The sequence below is a fragment of the Hemiscyllium ocellatum genome, chromosome 29 (genome assembly GCF_020745735.1).
Source record: "Hemiscyllium ocellatum isolate sHemOce1 chromosome 29, sHemOce1.pat.X.cur, whole genome shotgun sequence".
Lineage (NCBI taxonomy): Eukaryota > Metazoa > Chordata > Chondrichthyes > Orectolobiformes > Hemiscylliidae > Hemiscyllium > Hemiscyllium ocellatum.
In genome coordinates, this window is record NC_083429.1 from 24,266,763 (window position 1) to 24,287,067 (window position 20,305).

General features: G+C 43.0%; 1 protein-coding gene across 9 annotated transcripts in view; it reads left to right on the plus strand.

Moving 5' to 3' along the window:
• pknox2 (pbx/knotted 1 homeobox 2) overlaps positions 1-20,305 on the plus strand; it is a 439,080-nt gene that overhangs the window by 236,355 nt on the left and 182,420 nt on the right. The gene's annotated exons all lie outside the window — the stretch shown is intronic.

Consider the following 20,305-nt stretch of genomic DNA (forward strand, 5'->3'; position numbering starts at 1 on the left):
TAATACTATAGGTTATATCCACACTTGACATTAATTGTGCCCTTTTCTGTAAAAACCTTTGAACTGATGTATGGATGAGGTTATGTCCTCAAGGTGGGCTAACTGCCTATTCTACTTGCACAGGAATGGTTTTAGTACATAGAGTCATGGAATTCTAGACATGTACAGCACAGAAACAGATTCTTGAGTCCAACTCGTCCATGCCAATCAGATATCCGAACCCAATCTGGTCCCATTTGCCAGCGCTTGGCCAATATCCCTCTAAAAGCTTTCTATACATATACTCATCCAAATGTCTTTGAAGTGCTGCAATTGTACCGACCTCCACCACATCCTCTGGCAGCTCATTCCGTACACGTACCACCCTCTGTGTGAAAAAGTTGCCCTTTAGGTCCCTTTTATATCTTTCCCCTCTCACCCTAAACCTATGCCCTCTAGTTCTGGACTCGCCGACCCCAGGGAAAAGACTTTCTCTATTTATCCTATCCATGTCCCTCATGATTTTATAAATTTCTATAAAGTCATCCCTCTGCCTCCGACGCTCCAGGGAAAACAGCCCCAGCCTGTTCAGCCTCTCCCTATAGCTCAAATCCTCCAACCCTGGCAACACCCTTTTATAAATCTTTTCTGAACCCTTTCAAGTATCTCAACATTCTTCCAATAGGAGGGAGACCAGAATTGCCTGCAACGTTCCAAAAGTGGCCTAACCAATGTCCTGTACAGCTGCAACATGACCTGTACTCAATACTCTGACCAATAAAGGAAAGCATACCAAACGCCGCCTTCACTATCCTGTATACTTGCGACTCCACTGTCAAGGAGCTATGAACCTGCACTCCAAGGTCTCTTTTTTTCAGCAACACTCCTGAGGACCTTACCATTAAGTGTATAAGTCCTGCGAAGATTTGCTTTTCCAAAGTGCAGCACCTCGCATTTATCTAAATTAAACTCCATCTGCCACTTCTCAGCCCATTGGCCCATCTGATCAAGATGCCATTGTATTCTTAGTTAACCTTCTGCACTGTCCACTACACCTCCAATTTTGGTGTCATCTGCAAACTTGCTAATTATGCCTTCTATGTTCACATCCAAATCATTTATATAAATGACAAAAAGTAGTGGACCCAGCACCAATCCTTATGTCACTCCACTGGTCACAGGCCTCCAGCCTGAAAAACAACCTTCCACCATTACCCTCTTTCTTCTACCTTTGAGCCAGTTCTGTATCCACATGGCTAGTTCTCCCTGTATTCCATAAGATCTAACCTTGCTAACTAGTCTCCCATGGGGAACCTTATTTTAATTCAAATTATATTTCCATAGAACAAAATCGGTAGAATTCCTACTGTGTGGAAATAGGCCATTCAGCCTCACAAGTCCATACTGACTCTGAAGAGCATCCCACCCAGACCCCTTCCCTTCTCCCTACCCTTTCCCTGTAACCCTGCATTTCCCACGGCTAACCCACCTAAACTACACATCCCTGAACACTACAGGCAATTTAGCATGGCCAATTCACCTAAACTGCACATCTTTGGACTGTGGGAGGAAACCGGAGCACCCGGAAGAAATCCATGCAGACAGGAAGAATGCACAAGCTCCACACAGACAGAATCAAACCCAGGCCTCTGGCGCTGTGAGGCAGCAGTGCTAACCACTGAGCCACTTTGCCACTCTTTGGATAATAATTTATTAAACTTATTATTATTTACCTATGGAAATTTTAACAAATGAACAATATATGTCTTTATGAAATTTTCCATGTGAAGGAAACACATCTATGTCTAACTCAACTGTGGGTGTGACAATACCAGATGGACTGCAGCAGTTCAAGAAAACAGCTCACCACCACTCTCTGAAGATCAGTTAGGGATGGGCAATGGAAGCTGGCCTTGACAGAGATGTTCACATCCCATGTAATAATTTTTGAAAGTTACTGTCATCTCCATTCTCCTGCAAACCTCTCGACTCCTCCATCCTTCCAACCTAGTTTTCGAACCCTGTTTACTCTCCAGGGTCAGCTCTCACACGTGTGTCCATCTTCCTCAAACTTCCATGCCTGAATTCCTCCAATTAGATTTCAGCCCCACTGCAGTTCTGAAACAAATATTACCAAAGACCATCCCATGGAACTAAGGCAAAGATAAACCATCCCTCCTTGTATTGACACAGTTCACTGAGATTTTGTTCCAATGCCACTCCACTGTTAGTCAGCTGAGTGCAGTTGCCTTTTTCCATTTGTAGCTATCCTGTAGTAGCTGGTGAGTTAGCTGGCATTGCTTCTTTTCCTATTGCAGCCCCACTACCTCTGCCCAAACTCCCCCCACCCTCAAGAATCTCTCATTGTCTTCTCTTGTTTCTTATTTACATTCTCCCCCTTGGCGACATCATCCAAAAACTCTCTGTTTCCACATATAATCAGAATACTGAACTTGACCTCACTTCCACTTGTTAATCCCCTCCAGTATCCATCAACCGGTAGATTTCTTGTCCAATATCTGGAACTGGATGAGCTAAAATTGTTTCTAATTAAACAAATGGATGACCAAAGCCATTGATTTCAGCTCTCGTTATGAACACTTCCCTTGCAATGGAGTCCATCTCTCTTCCTGTCAACTCTCCCTGGCTGAACCAGAATTTTCACAAGCTTGATGTTCTTTGTGACACTGAGATAAGTTGTCTGTCTCACATCCGCCCCTGCACTATGGTCTCCTCCAGTATGGACCTTTGGCCTTGCCTCACCTTATTTGTTCTCAAGCCCTTGTTCTTGTGTTTGCTACGTCATAGACATGATTCCAATTCACTCTAAGCTTGTCTCCTTCATTCTGCTTCAGCAAACTTGAAACCATTCAAACCTTTCCTGTCTATATCCAAATTCACACAAAGTCCCACTTATTGGTACCTGGTTAAATAATGCCTCAATTTTAATTGCTCATTCTTGTTTACTGACCTGTCCCCACTCTGTAATTTACTGAGATCCTAAGTTCTGAAATTTCTTTCTAAATTTCCGTACTTCTTGCCTTTGCTTTGCCCTGTTTAAGACCTGCCTTAAAATTCACGTCTGTGACCAAGCTTGTCATTATCTGACCATGTGTGGCTCAGTGTCAAATTATGAGAAAGTGCGAACTGCAGATGCTGGAGAGCTGAGTCGAGATTGTAGCGCTGGAAAAGCACAGCAAGTCAGGCAGCATCCAAGGAGCAGGAGAATTGACGTTTCGGGCATAAGCCCTTCATCACTGTCAAATTATGTTTGATAAAGCTTTAGAATGTTTTATAATATCGAAGATAAGTACAAGGTGTTGATGACTACATTGCATGTCCTATTTTCTGTGCAATATAATGTAACATTGGAGACCGGTTAGCTCAGTTGACTGGATGGATGGTTTGGAATACAGAGCAACCTGCTGGTTCAATTCCCAAAGGTAAACATGAAGGTCCTACCTTCTCAACCTCGCCCCTTGGCTGAGGGGTGGTGACCAACCCCCATTACCTCTCTCTCATGAGAGAGCAGTCCTCTGGGTCAATGACAACATTATGTTTTAAAATAAAGTGACCATACTTTATAATACTATATTGCCAATGGGGGCATTCCGAGATCAGCAGAAGTGTTATATCAATAGCTCCTTCTCCTTTCATATTACCATGAGGCACATGTTTCTCCTACTCATCCTCTGTTCACACCAAATCATCTGTCTCATAACCCGACAACTGTATAATTGCTTTAACTCCATTTTCTACCAGTGTATTCAGGGATGGTTATTATTTAAACCAGGCAGAGGCTGGAAGGATACAGTTTTGGAGTTGGATATGGAAAGGACACAGTCTGTGAAAGGCGAAAGGCAGAGTTTGTATGCAAACTGCACCTAATCTTGTCTCTTGAAATCCCAAAGGACCTCATGTACAATTAATCACTCAGATCAGCAGTCACTGTGTAGGCGTGTGATATGTAATGTTACATATTAAAGTTCCTGAGTACAATTATCTAAATAGGGCAATTTTAAATATACATTTTCTTTTGATCAGTTAAATTAATTTGATGCAATCCTGTGTCATAGGCTATGGGCCTCAGGCAACTAACTAACAGTGTTGTGGTGTAGAGGTGTAAAACGTTTAGTTGATATTATATTAGTGGCTATTTATGGAATTCTTCCTTTTCTAGCAATTTAGTAATAGTTACTGTGGGTTGGCCCAAAATAGTGAAAAGTTGGAAAGTTTCAATAACGTGTCTTTAGCAAACTGTGTGACCCTGCAGATTAACAATTCTGCATTCACAGCAGTATATCCCAACCATCACCAGCACCTTCATATTTTGCTAGTTTCACTATGGAATGATGGATCACAGGCAGGAACCTTGAGGAATAATTCTGGGAATCAGCTGAACAAGTATTCAACAAACAATTGTGCACTCTGTGAATTTTATTTAATGAAGTTCCTAGACATTCTTATTTAGTCATTTGATTGTTGGGTTTTGGGGCAGATTTACCTATTCGTAGGCATTCAGTTACCAGCTGTTTATGCATATTCATTTCAGTTAATGATTTGTAATTCTTGGCTCTTTACATAGCTGTTAAGGTGCTGCATACTGTGATGGCAGAGGACAGTGCTTTAACTGCATTTGTAGCGACAAAATGGCTTTGTACTGGTGATCTGAGTGAGGATGCTGCACAGGTCTGCTGCACATTTTCCTCTGTTAGATTCATTGGAACAGTTGACTTCCAAATGTATTACATGAACAGAAAGTTGTCCAGGAGCCACAGGGAGAATATTGACCAACTACATTTGAGACAATGGTCCCGACTTAAACTGCACACTCCAGAGCTCTCAGGCTGCGACACTGTAAGTAACACTGTCTCCTTTGAGCCGTGAGGTTTAGCATTCGGGTTCAAATGCGGATACAAAGGAACATAACCCGTCTGGCTCTTCAGTGCATTCTGGTGAAGTCTGCATTGTCTAAGGCTGACTAGAAAGTGAGAACTGCAGATGCTGGAGATCAGGGTCAAAACGTGTGGCGCTGGGAAAGCTCAGCAGGTCAGGCAGCATCCGAGGAGCAGGAGAGTCAACATTTCAGGCATTAGCGCTTCATCAAGAGGGGGCATAGGGGATGGGGCCTGAGAGATAAATAGGTGGAGGGGTGTTGGGGTGGGGGGGGGTGGTGAAGGTAGCTGGGAAGGCAATTGGTAGATGCAGATGGAGGATGATGGCGATGGGATGGAGCGGATAGGTGGGAAGGAAGGTGGATGGGTTAGACAATTCAAGAGTGTGCCGAGTTGGAGGATTGGATCTGGGATGAGGTGGGGGGGAGGGAGATGAGGAAACTGGTGAAATCAACATTGATCCCGTGTGGTTAGAAAGGTCCCAAGGCAGAAGCTGAGGCGTTATTCCTCCAGGCATTAGGTGGCTTGGATTTGGTACTGGAGGAAGACCAAGACTTGCATGTCCTTGGCGGAGTGGGATGGGGAGTTGAAGTGGTCAGCCATAAGGTGGTGGGGTTGGTTGGTGCAGGTGTCACAGAGAACTTCCCTGAAATATCCCATGAGTTAGCGTCCTGTCTCCCCAGTGTAGAGGAGACCACAGTGAGACAACGGACATAGCAGATGAGGTGTTTGGATGTGCAGGAAAATCTCTTCTGGATGTGAAAAGGTCCTTTAGGGTCTTGGATAGCAATGAGAGGGAGATGTGGGCCCATGTTTTATACCTCTTCTGGTGACAAGGGAAGGTGCTGGGAGTGGAGGGTGGTTGGTGGAGGGGTGTGGACCAAACAAGAGAGTCATAGAGGAAAGGTCTATGTGGTATGCTGATAGGGGTGGGGAGGGAAATATATCTCTGGTGGTGGAAATGGTGGAGGAGGATGGGATGTATTGGGAAATTAGTGAGGTGGAAGGTGGGGACTAGGGTTGGTTCTATCCTTGTTGCGATTGGAGGCGTGGGGTTCAAGGCCGGGGGTGCAGGAAGCGGAGGAGAGGGCAGCACTGATCACGTGGGTGGGGGTGGGGTGGGGGAAGTCATATGGGATGTTCTGGAGCGGAATTGCTCCTTCTGAGAGCAGATAGGCAGAGACGAGTAATTGGGAGTAAGGGATATTGTTTTTACAGGAGGGGAGGTGGGAGGAGTTGTAATCCAGTTAACTGCAGGAGTCGGTGGGTTTGAGGTAGATGTCCATGCTGAGTCAGTCATCAGAAATGGAGATAGAGAGGCCCAGAAACGAAAGGGAGGTGTCCGAGATGGTCCAGGTGAACTTGAGCTCAGGGTGGAAGTTGCTCATGAAGTTGATGAATTCTTCAACCTGCTCATGGGAGTATGAGATATCACCGATACAGTCATCAGTATAGCAGAGGAAAAGGTAGGGAATAACGCCAATGTAACTACAGAAGGTGGACAGTTCCATGTATCCGACAAAGGCATAGCTGGGGCCCATGCGGGTGCCCATGGCTAACCTTTTGGTCTGAAGGAAATTGGAGAATTCAAAGGAGAAGTTGTTGAGGGTGAGGACCAATGCCGCCAATCGAATGAATGTGTGGGTGGCGGGGTACTGGTGGGTCGGTGGGAGAGTAAGAAACTGAGGGCTTGGAGGCCTTCACTATGGCAGATGGACGTATAGAGGGACTGGATGCCCATGATGACAATGAGGCATTAGGGGCCAGGGAAACAAATGTCATGGAAGAGGTGGAGGGTGTGGGTGGTGTCCCGAATGTATGTGAAGAGATCCTGGATCAAGGGGGACAGCATGGTGTCAAGGTATGAGGAGATAAGTTTGGTGGGGCTGATTGATTGACCAGGGCAGTCAGGTTTATGAATTTTGGACAATGAGTTGGCCAGGTCTAAGGCCTTTCAATTGAAGCACTAGACCAAGGCTATGTCTGCACCAGGTACTTGTAAAAGATTCTATGGCACTAGTTAAGAAAAGCAGAATTATATGTTCACTATGTTATATGTTAGGGTAAAAATTAAGCTTGCCAAATTAAATGATCAAATTGCTGGGACTTTGTTGTGTACAAATTGGTTGTTATAATTGGGGGCAGGCACTGGTCCAAGGTACTGTCAGTAGACATGTAATGCAGCATGCTAAGCTAATGTTCTGGAGCATAGGTTTGAATCAATCTATAGCAGATGGTGAAATTTGAATTCAATTTAAAAAATCTGGAATTAGAAACTAGCCTAAATACAACCAGGTGACACTGTCAACTGTCATAAAAAAGAAATGTCTGATTCTCTAATTTACATCATGCAGAGAAATCGGCCGTATTTACCTAGTCAGGCCTACATGTGTCTCCAAACATTTAGTGATGTGATTGACTTCTAAAGTCCCTCTGAGTAATTAGGGATGGGCAATACATGCTGATCCAGCCTGTGACACCCACATTCTGTGAATGAACAAAAAAAATTGAATAAAACAGTAGTTGTAAGGTGATCTTGGCCACCCTAATTTTGCAAAAGGTGCTATAAAAATGCAGAAATGCATTATATTTTCTTAGATTTCAAAGAACTGTCATACAGAATAGAATCAGCGATATGCAGTGTCTGCACCCATAAATTAAAAAAAATGAAATTATAAAAAGAAAATCTGTGGTGCTTAACTCATCTCTGCTCACTGATCCCCCCCCAAATCCTGTCCATCATCTACAAGGCTCAAGTCAGGAGTGAAATGGAACCCTCCCCATTTGCCTCGAGGGGTGCAGCTCCAACAACACTCAAGAAATGTGACACCACCTAGGACCTACTCCCTGTTTGATTGGCATCACATCCACAAACATTCACCCCCTCTACCAGCAACACTTAGTAGCAGCAGTGTGTACTATCCACAAGACGTACTGCAGGAATTCAAAAAACCTCTGTAGACAGCACCTTCCAAACTTACAACCACTTCTATCTAAAAGGACAAGGGCAGCAGATATACAGAGCATTACCACCTACAAATTCCCCTCCAGACCACTCACCATCCTGACTTGGAAATATATTGCTGTTTCTTCAGTGTCACTGGGTCAAAATCCTGGAATTCCTTCCCTATTGGCATTGTGGGTCAGTGGTTGCAGTGGTTCAAGTAGCAACTCATCATCAACCTCTCAAGGGCAACTAGTGATGGGCAGTAGCCAGTGACATCTACATCCCATCAACTGAATTAAAAGAAAACTTTTTTGGGATTTTGGTTGTACAGCAGTTCAACTTCTGTTTCAGTGTATTGCACCAACAAAGAAAAACGTATGCTCTTTTGCGTTTGAACCTGGCTTTTAATAAGTCTCCTGACAAGGTTCCACATGAAAATTGATCAAAACATAAGGACTCTAGCAAGATGTGTCCAAAACTGAGTTGGAGGCAGAAAGCAAATGGTAATGATTTGATTGCGCTTGTGACTGGCGTGTTATTCCTAGCAGGATTCCACAAGACTTAATACTAGATTCCTTACTTTTCGTGATAGATGTCAATGATTTATGCATACATGTATGAGAATTATTAAAATGTTTTCAGATGTTACAAAAAATTAGTCCCGTGGTTGAGAATGGGGCTGAAAGCTATAGAGGCCAAAAGCTATAGACTGCAGGGTGTTTTCCATTGATTGTCCAATAATGTCTAGGGTTGTGCAGTCTAGGTGGACTAGCCATGGGAAATGGTAGGATTACAGGGATAGGATAGGGAGGTGGGTCTGGTTGGGTTGCTGTTCAGAGGGTCTGTGGACTGGATGGGCTGAAAGGCCTGCTTTGACATTGTAGGGATTCTATAAGTGGGTAGGAATTGACAAATGTCAGAGCTGAAAATGTGTTGCTGGTTAAAGCACAGCAGGTTAGGCAGCATCCAAGGAACAGGAAATTCGATGTTTCGGGCCAGAGCCCTTCATCAGGACAAATGTCAGTCAGTCCAGAGAAGTTTGAGAACATGCATTTTGTGAGTCCCTAGGAAAAGCACAATAAATGTGAGGATCCTGATGAATGTGAAGGAATAGTTGGATCTTAACATGTGTGTCCATAGATTCCTCTCTCAGTTCAGGGAGTTTATGCTCAAACTGTCTAAAACATTAATGCAACTATAGCTGGAGCACTACTTGCAGTTCTCATTACCATATTTCAAGAGGTTTGGGATTGTGCAAGAGAAGACAGAGGAGATTTATGAGTGTGCTGCTGGAAATGGAGACCTTCAGTGATGTGGAAAGATTGGACAGGCTGGAGTTTTTTCTTTGGAGCAGAGGATGCTGAAGGGAAGTGGCTTAGATTGAATAGGAAGACCACATTTTCATTGTGAGGGAGACAAGAGGGCCTAAATTGAAAGTTATCGACAAAGAAAGAGCAGAGTTCAAGAAAAAGTTTTAACATCTGGGGGGGTGGTGGTTGGCTGGAACTTGTGGCCTGAAAAGGTGCTGGTGGAAGGAACCCTATTACTATTTACAGTGTAGTTGAATATGAGCTTGAAGGGGCTATGGACTAAGAGCTGAAAATTGTGATTAGACTGTATATTTTTTATTTTTCCTGATCAGACGCAATGGGCTGAATTGCATCCTCTGCACTGTAAATGTGCAGTGTTTCTAGTCCCAGAAGAACATGCATTGTGCCTTTTTTCATCTGTTTTCTTTATGTTATTTTTAACCTGCTGCATACACCTGCATTACTTGAACATGATCACGAACCAGTGAATATCAACAACACCACTTTGGTTTTCAGATTCCACCATCTTTTTATTCTGCCTTATGTCTCCGCCTTTCAGCTTATAGCATCTTACCCACTGCTATCTCACTTGGGCTGGATGTTCTATCACCATACCCTGATATTTCTACTTGCTTTAGCTAAATCATTTACTTCACAGTGTTTCTCCCACCATTCAAACGCATCCTGAAAACTAGCTCTGTTTGGTGCCTTGAATTCCCTTCCTTGTAGAAAATGGTTGAGTGTTTCATGTCAGAAGATGTCAACGTAATACATGTTATTAAACAGCTTAGACTGGAATTCTGCAAGTATTTTATGGCACAAGCCAAAACAATTAAGTGGGGACAATTAAATTTTGCAGCTTTTTTAAAAAGCATCATGATTTATTTGTAATTTATAATCAAAAGGCTATAGACCAGTGAGGCATTTTACCTTCCACTGAACGGTAGTGATCTTTTTCAAAATCCCCAGCTTCTAACATACCAGACTTAGGCCATATGAGGAAAGTTCATTTAGCATGTGACTGAGATGTGAATCAACTGCTGTGGTGCTGAATCAAAAGGAATGCCAGTGCTGGAATTCTGAAAACGCAATGAAATAGTCAGCAGGTCTGGTAGCATCTGGGGAGAAAACATTCGGCTCAAAGTCCTTTTGTTCAGACGTTGAGCACTGCAGGGTATTAATTCCTGGCTACAGTTGCTGGGTTTGCAGACAGGCAGCTATTAACCTGCTAGTTACCCTCAGTTCCTAGGTAAATGCAAAAGAGCGAGAAAACTCAGCAGGGTTCCCTTTCTGGCCTGCATCAGAGGCAGATCTCCCAGGAAAGTGGTGAGTTTTTGCATAAGGGCTAGTTGAGATTTCCTGTGATTCTGTCAGTTTGCTGGACAAGGCTATTTTTTTTTAACTTCAAGAACCGGCCCCCCCCCCCCCCCCCCCAACATAGTTGAAGTACAGCTTCACTGATGAATGAACCTCTTATTCTTAATGAGCAGCAGCAGTTTGTCAGATCCTCCTAATGTGACAGTGTGTGTGGAGACTGTACTGTACAAATAGGTGGGGCTTACTAATGGCCATTGGGCCATTGCATTGATATGCTGTACAAGTGCCCCACTACATGGTTTAGAGGAAGTGTGGGCTTACAGTACAGCTCATCCTGCAAAGCACTTCTACATTAACATTCTTCCACAAAGTGCCCAATAAGAGGAGGTGATGGCCTAGTGGTGTTGTCATTGGGCTGTTAACCCAAAGACCCAGCTAATGTCCTTGGGACTCAGGTCGAATCCCACTACATCAGATGGTGGAAATTGAATTTTCAATAAAAATCTAGCATTAAGATCTAGTGGTGGCTTAGTGATTAGCACTGCTGCCTCACAGTGTCAGGGGACGAGCTTCGATTCCAGCCTCAGGCGACATCTGTATGAACTTGCATATTCTCCCTGTGTCTGCGTAGGTTTCCTCCCTCAGTCCAAAGATGCACAAGTTAGGTAGATTAGCCACGGGTAATGCAGGATTACAGGGATAGGGTAAGGGAGTGGGACGCTGTTGGGAGGGTTGGTGTGGACCCGATGGGCCGAATGGCCTGCTTCCCCATTGTAGGGATTCTATGATGAAACAGTTGCCATTTGTCAGGAAAACCCATCACTATTGGTTCACTAATAGGGAGGGAATACATGGTTTGGCCTCCATGTGACTCCTAACCCACAACAATGTGGTTGACTCTTAACTGCCCTCTGGGCATTTAGGAATGGGCAATAAATGCTGGACTAGCCAGCGATGCCCTCATCCTGTGAATGAATTTTAAAAAAGGGATTATCTGCAAACCTGTTGGGAATTAAGCCACATAATTTGACAATTTTAATTTTCTTAATTCCCTAGTATCCAAATGCTTCGCTTCATTGTGTAGCGAGATAAGGTCACTGGTTTCAGCTGTTATATTTTGCTCAATTTAATTTTCAGACATGTCTGGCATAAGAAAAACAACAAAACCATCCTAGATGTGACAGAGCTGCTTTAATTTGCACTGCAGACATGGCATGACTCCTTCCCAATGTTCTAGTCAGATGGTTTCCTTTTCTATCAGCCCTGTGTGCTGCTTTTATTAAACTCTTTTCAGAATCATGAGAGCTACATTGACTCTTTGCTAAAGGATTGAAAAATGCAGATTTTTACAAAATTATTCTGAAACTTTATTTGCCCTGAATTATAGGCAGGTGCTCATGGGTAGCACTATAAAGAACAAAATATTCGCATTTTTGTAGCAACTTTCACAACCTTGGGATATTCAAACACCAATTTCATTGCAATGTATTTTTGAAATGCGGCATAGGAATTACAATAGTGCAAAACAAGGCGTGTTAGAGCAACGTTGTACAGGTTATTTGGCCAATTACCTTCTGTCAATAATGTGTAAGCTTCAGGAAAAAAAAGAATTATTAAGATATCCAAATGTTGGTCTAGAGCCATAGTTACTTTGCACACCAGCCGTTGACTCTTAGATGTGCTGTACATTTCGAGTCCTCCTTGAACTCCCAATTTGAGGTTCCCTAGTGAGTTTACATCTCTCGAACGTTCATGAGACGGTTTCAAAGAGGGCAAAAACTGTTGCTCAATGCAAGTTATCGTTCTAACGGTCTGTGTTCAAACCTGTTGGCCTGAATCTTCTGCTCTGTCTCATTTAAACACGATTCCTGATGAAGGGTTCTTGCCTGAAATGTCGATTCTCCTGCTCCTAAAATGCTGTCTGACCTGCTGAGCTTTTCCAGCACCACATTCTCAACTCACTTACACACTCACCCACCCCTACGTTTTAGACAAGCTCCATAACCTAAGTTGGTATTTTTAATCATAGAACATAGGACATAGATAAGTACAGCACAAAACAGGCCCTTCGGCCCATGATGTTGTGTTGAGGATTATTCCTAATCTAAAATAACCTAACCTACACACCACACCCCTGGATTCACTGCTGTGCAAGTGCATATCCTGCAGTCGCTTTAACATCCCTAATGACTCTGCTTCCACCACCACCACTGGCAATCCATTCCATGCATTCACAACTCTCTCTGTAAAGAACCTACCTCTCACATCTCCTCTATACCTTCCTTCTAACACCTTAAAACTATGACCTCCTTGTGTCAGTCAATCCTGCCCTGGGGAAAAGTCTCTGACTAATTGACTCTGTACGCCTCAATCAGGTCACCTCTCTTCCTCCTTCTCTCCAGAGAGAAAAGTCTGAACTTAGTCAACCTCTCTTCGCAAGACAAGCCTTCCAATCCAGGTAGCATCCTGGTAAACCTTCTTTCAATGGTGTATTTTAACAAATGCTTTGCTCGTATAAGCTATCATGTCAGTGAGAATTATTTCTGTGCTTATGTATACGTAAGCTGACCATTCTGTATCTAGCACTTTTGATATCACTTGACTGTCTCATGTACACTTGTATCCTGATGTTAGTTAGTCTGTGTTGGAGCATTGCCAGTTTGTTTCCACTGTACAAATATCAAGGTCAGCCCCCAAAACCCAGAGGAGTAGGTATTCTAGTTGTGCTACAAGATTAAATCTGCCGAGGTACGTGGTTGATTGTACCTGGCTGGTGTTAACATTGATCCTGTTTATTATTGTATAAAATGTTGATGATGTTGTTCATAGAGGCAGCACATTCCAAAGTCATAGTTGGAACCCCAGCAAGAACTCTTCAATTATTGTGCAGTGATACCATCTGAAGCAGTTTACCTTAAATACTGTTGCGCTCTGTGTTTAATTTAATACGATGGAAATATCAGAAAAAAGAATCATTCCAATTGAGCTCCCAGAAACGATTGGTCTGTGCATAGTGACACTTTCCGAAGAAGGATGTGGCCACTTTCAAATGAAGCTGATGATTGGCTACGGATCTGGAATGTGCTGTTTTCTGTGTTGGATCAGACTGTTGAGTAATTAATTCTGTCATTTTGCTTGTGATGGAGTGTAATTTTGTCATGGCAACAATCATTTCATTATATTTAGAATAGCAGATGGAGTTTTGGTGGCTTGATTGGTGATGTCAGAAAGGAGTGAGAGTAAAATTTGAATGTTAGCAAGCTGCTCAGGGACCCTGATTTTGGATTATTGTCCACAGTCACTGGAAGTGTATCTTTTGTCAAATGAGATGAGCATGTTTGTTTTTTTTTGTCCCCAATCAGTTACACTTCTGAGACAATATGGTTGGCAAGAATAAACTTTAATATTCTGACGTTGGCAGTGATTGTTGCATCACTGATGGGCACAATGCCAGTTGTGACAAGTTGCCCTTGTTTGTGGTCGTACCTGGAGTTGGAAAACCAATGTTGTGTTCATTTGTTATGGTTCATGGATTTGGTCGGGCATTCCTGCTGTTTGAACTGCTGGAGGTGTGTTTTCCTTGAATGATCTATTTGATTTTGTGTTTCCTTGTTGAAGACTTTCCTTGAGACTGGCTCAGTATGTGAAAGCGTGACTGTAATGGTGTAATATCCCAGACTGGTGTCATGGACTGAGAACTAAATTTAATTCGTACATGCAAAAATGTCACAGTCACAAACATAGATATTTCTCAAGTAATATAGGAAATGGAGGCAGAAAAAGTTGTTTAAAATATGTTATAGTGAGACATTTAAGATGTAAGAGCATTGAGTTGAAATGAGTCAAAATAGCCTTTTCTTGTGCAAGAACTAAGCAGTTTGAATTTAAAAAAACACAGTTTTCACTGACATCCAGGAGCATGTGTAATAGATGCGAAATTTCTGAAATAAATTGAAATTTAAAAAATTGAAAATCTTACAGAACCACAAGGCAGAAATCTGGGGAGGGGCAAAAGGTCAGCGGGAAGAAAAGGAAGACTCACTTTGGTTGAGAATTTTAATTAAATGGCTTAGTCTAAATTGAGAAAGAGAAAGCTGGAACTAAATGCAACCTACTTGCAAAGAGTTCAGGATGCACGGCCACACTGTTGAAAACGTAACAAAAACAAGGCAGAATTTCCCCTTTTGTATTTGCACCTACCAACAGGAGGACATTTAGTCCCATGCTCTCTACCCATATTTCTACCAAGAGAATTTAGACATCTAGAATATTACTTATTCTTAGAGTCAGACAGCACAGAAACAAACCTTTCAGTCCAACTCGTCTATGCTGACCAGGTATCCCAAACTCAACTAGTCCAATTTACCTGCCCCTTCTCAGCCTATCGGCCCATCTGATCACGACCTCTTTGTACTCTTAGATAACCTTCTTTGCTGTACACTATACAGATAGTTCTTCCATAATGAGATGGTTGTGTTCTTGTGTAACATCGCATATAGAAAAATCAAGCTTAAAAACAATGCTTAAAATGTTGGCGATGTAATTGCATACAGCCAACACACACTTTAAAAGTTCACACTTTAGAAACAGTGTCCCCAATTTCCGGGTTTGATTCCAGCCTCAAGCGGCTGTCTGTGTGGAGTTTGCACAATCTCCCCGTGGGTTTCCTCCAGGTGCTCTGGTTTCCTCCCACAATCTAAATTGTGCAGGTTAGGTGAAATAGCCATGCTAAATTGCCCATAGTGTTCAAGGATGTGTACGTTAGGTGTATTAGTCAAGGGTAAATAGAGTAAGGGAAGAGGTTTGGGAGGGTTACATTTTGGAGGGCCAGTGTGTACTTGTTGGTGCTAATTACCTGTTTCCACACTGTAGGAATGCTATGAATTCTATGAATTCATCAATTGTGTTACAGCAAATTTGCATTAACGAAATGCACATTATAGCAGAATGACCTGTACAAAAAAGTTTGTTATCTCCCTCTCAAACACTTTACAATTTTAGCAAGTTTTGAGAAGATTTGTAGTTCAGGTTGAGGTTCTGAATGTAGGTTTGCTCACTGAGCTGGAAGGTTCATTTCCAGATGTTTCGTCACCCTACTAGGTAACATCTTCAGTGGGCCTCCAGGCGAAACGCTGTTAATAATTCCTGCTTTCTATTTATATGTTTGGGTCTAGAAACATCTAGAAACCCTAGCCACTCTCCCTTACATCAAAGACATCTCATAAATGACTGCCAAACTACTCAGACCCCTTGTCATCGTGGTAGCTCACAAACCCACCAACACACTAAAACAGCAGCTAATGAACTTGAAAGACCCTATACAGACAACAAACAAAACTAATGTCATTTACAAAATACCGTGCAACAACTGTAACAAATACTACATTGGACAAACAGACAGAAAACTAGCCAACAGGATACATGAACATCAACTAGCCACAAAACAACATGACCCCCTTATCCTTACATACAGATGAGGAAGGACACCACTTTGACTGTGACAACACATCTATTCTAGGACAAGCCAAACAGAGACACGCACGAGAATTCCTAGAAGCATGGCATTCCAACTGGAATTCTATCAACAAACATATCGAGTTAGACTACCATCTACCACCCACTGAGAAAAAGAACAGGAAATAACATCACCACAGGAAATGTGTCACCACAGGAAATTATATCACTGACCCAAAGAGATCCAAACTTATTAATAGAAAGCAGGAATTATCAACAGTGCTTTGCCTGGAGGCCGACTGAAAATGTTACCTAGTATGGTGATGAAACATCTGGAAATGAACCTTCCAGCTCAGCGAGCAAACCTACATCCAGAACTTTACAATTTTGAATACTGCTGGATCTTTCAGAGGAAAATAGCTCCGACAGCAGACCTTTTGTATCATGACTAGCTCTGCTATTAAGAGGGATATATCAGGGTTCAAACAGTGAAATACGATAGGGGACTGTCTAATCAGGGGCACAGACGGAAATTTCTGTGGTTTCGAGCCTGACATCAGGATGGTGTGTTGCCTCCCTGATGCCAGGTTCAAGGATGCCTTGGAGTGATTACGGCAAATTCTTAAAGGGGAGAATGAACAAATGGAGGTGCACATTGGTGCCGAACAACATAGATAGTGGAAGGGATGAGGTTGTACTGAAGGAATGTAGGAAATTAGGAAGGAGGTTCAAAAACAATACCTTAATGGTCGTAACCTCTAGATTACGCTGGGTGCCATGTCCTAGTGAGACTAGGAATAGAAGGATAGAGCAGTTGAATGCGTGACCGAGGAGCTAGTGCAGGGGGCAGAGATTCACATTTTTGGATCAGTGGGATCTCTTCTGGGGTTGAAGTGACCTGTGCAAGAGGAATGGAATCTGGGGACTAATATACTGCCAGGGAGATTTGCATGTGCTACTCGGGAGACTTCAGACTATTTGGGGGGGAGGCGAGGCGAGGCTGTGAGAGAGGCAGTGCGATTCTAACCAGTACTGAGAAAATAGAAAAGGTTGAGGCTGGTACAGTAGTTAAGGTGGGGGTGGTTGGGGGCAAGTTAAATAGACAAGGTGGGCAAAAGCATAGTAGAAAATGAGGTAAATCTGTGGAATGTAGAAAATGAGGTAATGTAGAAAATCTGGTGGATTCAAATCAACAGATGTTGGTGGGTAAGAAATAATTTTCTTTAATAGCGTCTTTTGAGATTTCTGTAGCATTTCATAGGGATAATAGGGTCTTTCTCAGGATGACAGCCAGTGACAAGTAGTGTCCCGCAAGGGTCAGTGTTGGGACGACAACTTTTCACTTTATACACTAATGATCTAGATGAAGGAACTAAGGGCATTTTGGCTATGTCTGCAGATGATACAAAGATAAGTAGAGGGATAGGTAGTGTTGATGAGACGGAGAGGCTGCAGATGGATTTGGATAGGTTAGGAAAGTGGGCAAAGAAGTGGTAGATTAAGTACAATGTGGGAAAGTGTGAGGTCATACACTTTGGAAGGAAGAAATGAGGCATGGACTATTTTCTAAGCGGGGAGACAATTCAGAACTCTGAAGTGCAAAGAGACTTGGGAGTTCTAGTCCAGGATACTCTCAACGTAAACTTGCAGATTGAGTCAGTAGGTAGGAAGGCAAATGCAACAATGGCATTTATTTTGAGAGGACTTCAGTATAAAAGCAGGGATGCACTTCTGAGGCTTTAGAAGGCTCTGTTCAGACCACATTTGGGGTATTGTGTGTAGTTTTGGGCCCTATATCTCAGAAAGGATGTACTGGTCCTTGAATGTGCTTGGAGAATATTCACAAGAATGGTCCCGGGAATGAAAACCTTAACACATGAGGAATGTTTGAGGACTCTGGGTCTATACTTGATGGAGTTTAGAAGGATGAGGGGGGATCTAATAGAAACTTACTGAATGGCCTGAACAGAGTGGATGTTGAGAAGATGTTTCCATTGATAGGAGAAACTAGAACCTGAGGGCAAAGCCTTAGAGTAAAGGGAAGACCTTTTAGAATGGAGATAAGGAGAAACTTCTTCAGTTCAAGAGGGGTGAATCTATGGAATTCACTACCGTAGAAGTCTGTGGATGCCAGGTCATTGAATTAAGATGGAGTTAGATAGATTTTTGATCGTCAAGGGGATTAAGGGTTATGGGGAGAAAGCAGGAGAATGGGGTTGAGAAACTTATCAGCCATGATTGAATGGCAGAACAGACTCAATGGGCTGAATGGCCTAATTTCCTCCTCTTTGTCTTATGGTCTTATTATGTTTGAAAATGAGTCACTGGTTGAGAAAATTCTGCATAGAAACATAGAAAATAGGAGCACAAGTAGGCCATTTGGCCCTTCAGGCCTGGTCTATCATTCAATGGGATCATTGCTAATCATCCAATTCCTTACTGTGTTCCTGGCTTTCTTCCTGTACCCACTATTCCATTTTCCAAACAAGTGAGATGAGATTCTCACTCGTGAGTAGTGAGAGGTCTATTTGCACACCTTATCATCCTCATTATTAAGTTATCTCGCCTCATTGATATGGAAATTCCCATTTCCCATCCACCAGATCTAAACAAGACCATGATGAAAGTTCCCAAATGGAACTCAGAGCCGTAACCTGGCAACTCCAGCTCACTGCCTGCACCTCTGGCCCTCCATCAATCACCAACATCTCAGAGCACGCTACACGGACAACGACCACATTCAGCCCCTGTTCACCAGGACCTCCAGGCCCCTGCTGGCAAAGTGTAGTGCCACTTTCCCTGTGCCCAGTGTGCCTGGGACAATTGACAGGAAACTTGTAGGGCAACCGCGGGCTGCCAGCACTTTACTGGTGCACAGCTGGGCTTTAAAGATGGACAATGCCAGGAATCCAGGGAGCTCCCAGCATTGTGCAGCACTTTGCCTGTGGTGAGTGTAACATTATAATAAGCGGGTTACCCTGTGGGCGTGGTGCACAGGTAATGAGGTGAGTTTAGGAAGATGGCATGAGAAAACCTGCTAGGGTCTTGTGAAAACGCAACCTCCATGGAACTCACCAAAATTACCACTTAGCCAATTTCTGGTTAAAAATTCAGTCTATTGTCCCCAGCCTTTATATCATGCCTTTGAAACCATGAAGCATCCCAACATATTTGTGAAGGGTGATGTCTTTTAAAATTTAACACTTGGCCATATAATGAGCTTACAGAAGAAGTTACCAAAGATATGCCAAAGCAGTAGGAGGTTTTAAGTAGTGGGCTAAAAAAGGAAGCAGAAATGCAGATGTTTAAGGAAGGTATTCCAAAGGTTCAGGCCGGGGCATCTGATACTAACAGCTGTGTCATTAACATCAGTGGGAAGGAATTTGGTGATGCAGAAGATGTTCAAGTTGGGGGAAAGCAGAGTATTCAGAATTTTGTAAATGTAGAGAAGGGTCTGGGAGTGATAAGAGTGTGGAGAAAAGTTAAATGTAAAGGGGGCGGCTCAGTGGTTAGCACTGCTGCCTCACAGCGCCAGTGTCCCGGTTCGATTTCAGCCTTGGGTGACTGTCTGTGTGGAGTTTGCACATTCTCCCCATGTCTGCGTGGGTTTCCTCCCACAGTCACAAAGATGTGCAGGTCAGGTGAGTTAGCCATGCTAAACTGCCCATAGTGTTAGCTGTATTAGTCAGAGGGAAATGGGACAGGGTGGGTTACTCTTCAGACATGTTGGGGCAAGGGGTCTGTTTCCACACTGTAGGGAATCTAATCTAAAAAAAAATGTAAATTTGAGAACTTACACACTGGACCTTTGCTCTGACATGATGTGTGTGTGTGTGTGTGTGTGTGTGTGTGTGTGTGTGTGTGTGTGTGTGTGTGTGTGTGTGTGTGTGTGTGTGTGTGTGTGTGTGTGAGAGAGAGGTGTTAATAAGACTCTGTACATTAATAACCCTACATAGGAAAAACTGAAAATACTGCAGATGCAGAAGTCAGAAACAAAAACAGCAAGTGCTGAGCAGGTCTGGCAGTATATGTGGAGAGAAGTCAGAGTTAATGTTTCAGGGCCAGTGACCCTTCCTCAGAACCACAGACGCTGCCGGACCTCCTGAAATTTACTAATAATCTTATATTTGTACCAATGTACATTTGTAAATGTGTGATGAATATGTTGGTGTTGGTTTTATAAATAATGGTGATTACTATCTGACTTTGAGAATGAATTGGCAGAAGCCCAGTGCTGATAATCCAAGTTTAATCAAATGAAATAGCCTTGGGAGGGAACCTGTGACAGGATCACTATGTCACAGTCATTAGCCTGCAGACAACACTGTGGTGATCTAAACAATGACCCTTATAAACCAGCGAAGCTATTCCCTTGACCCTCCTCCTTATCAATTTTCTACTTC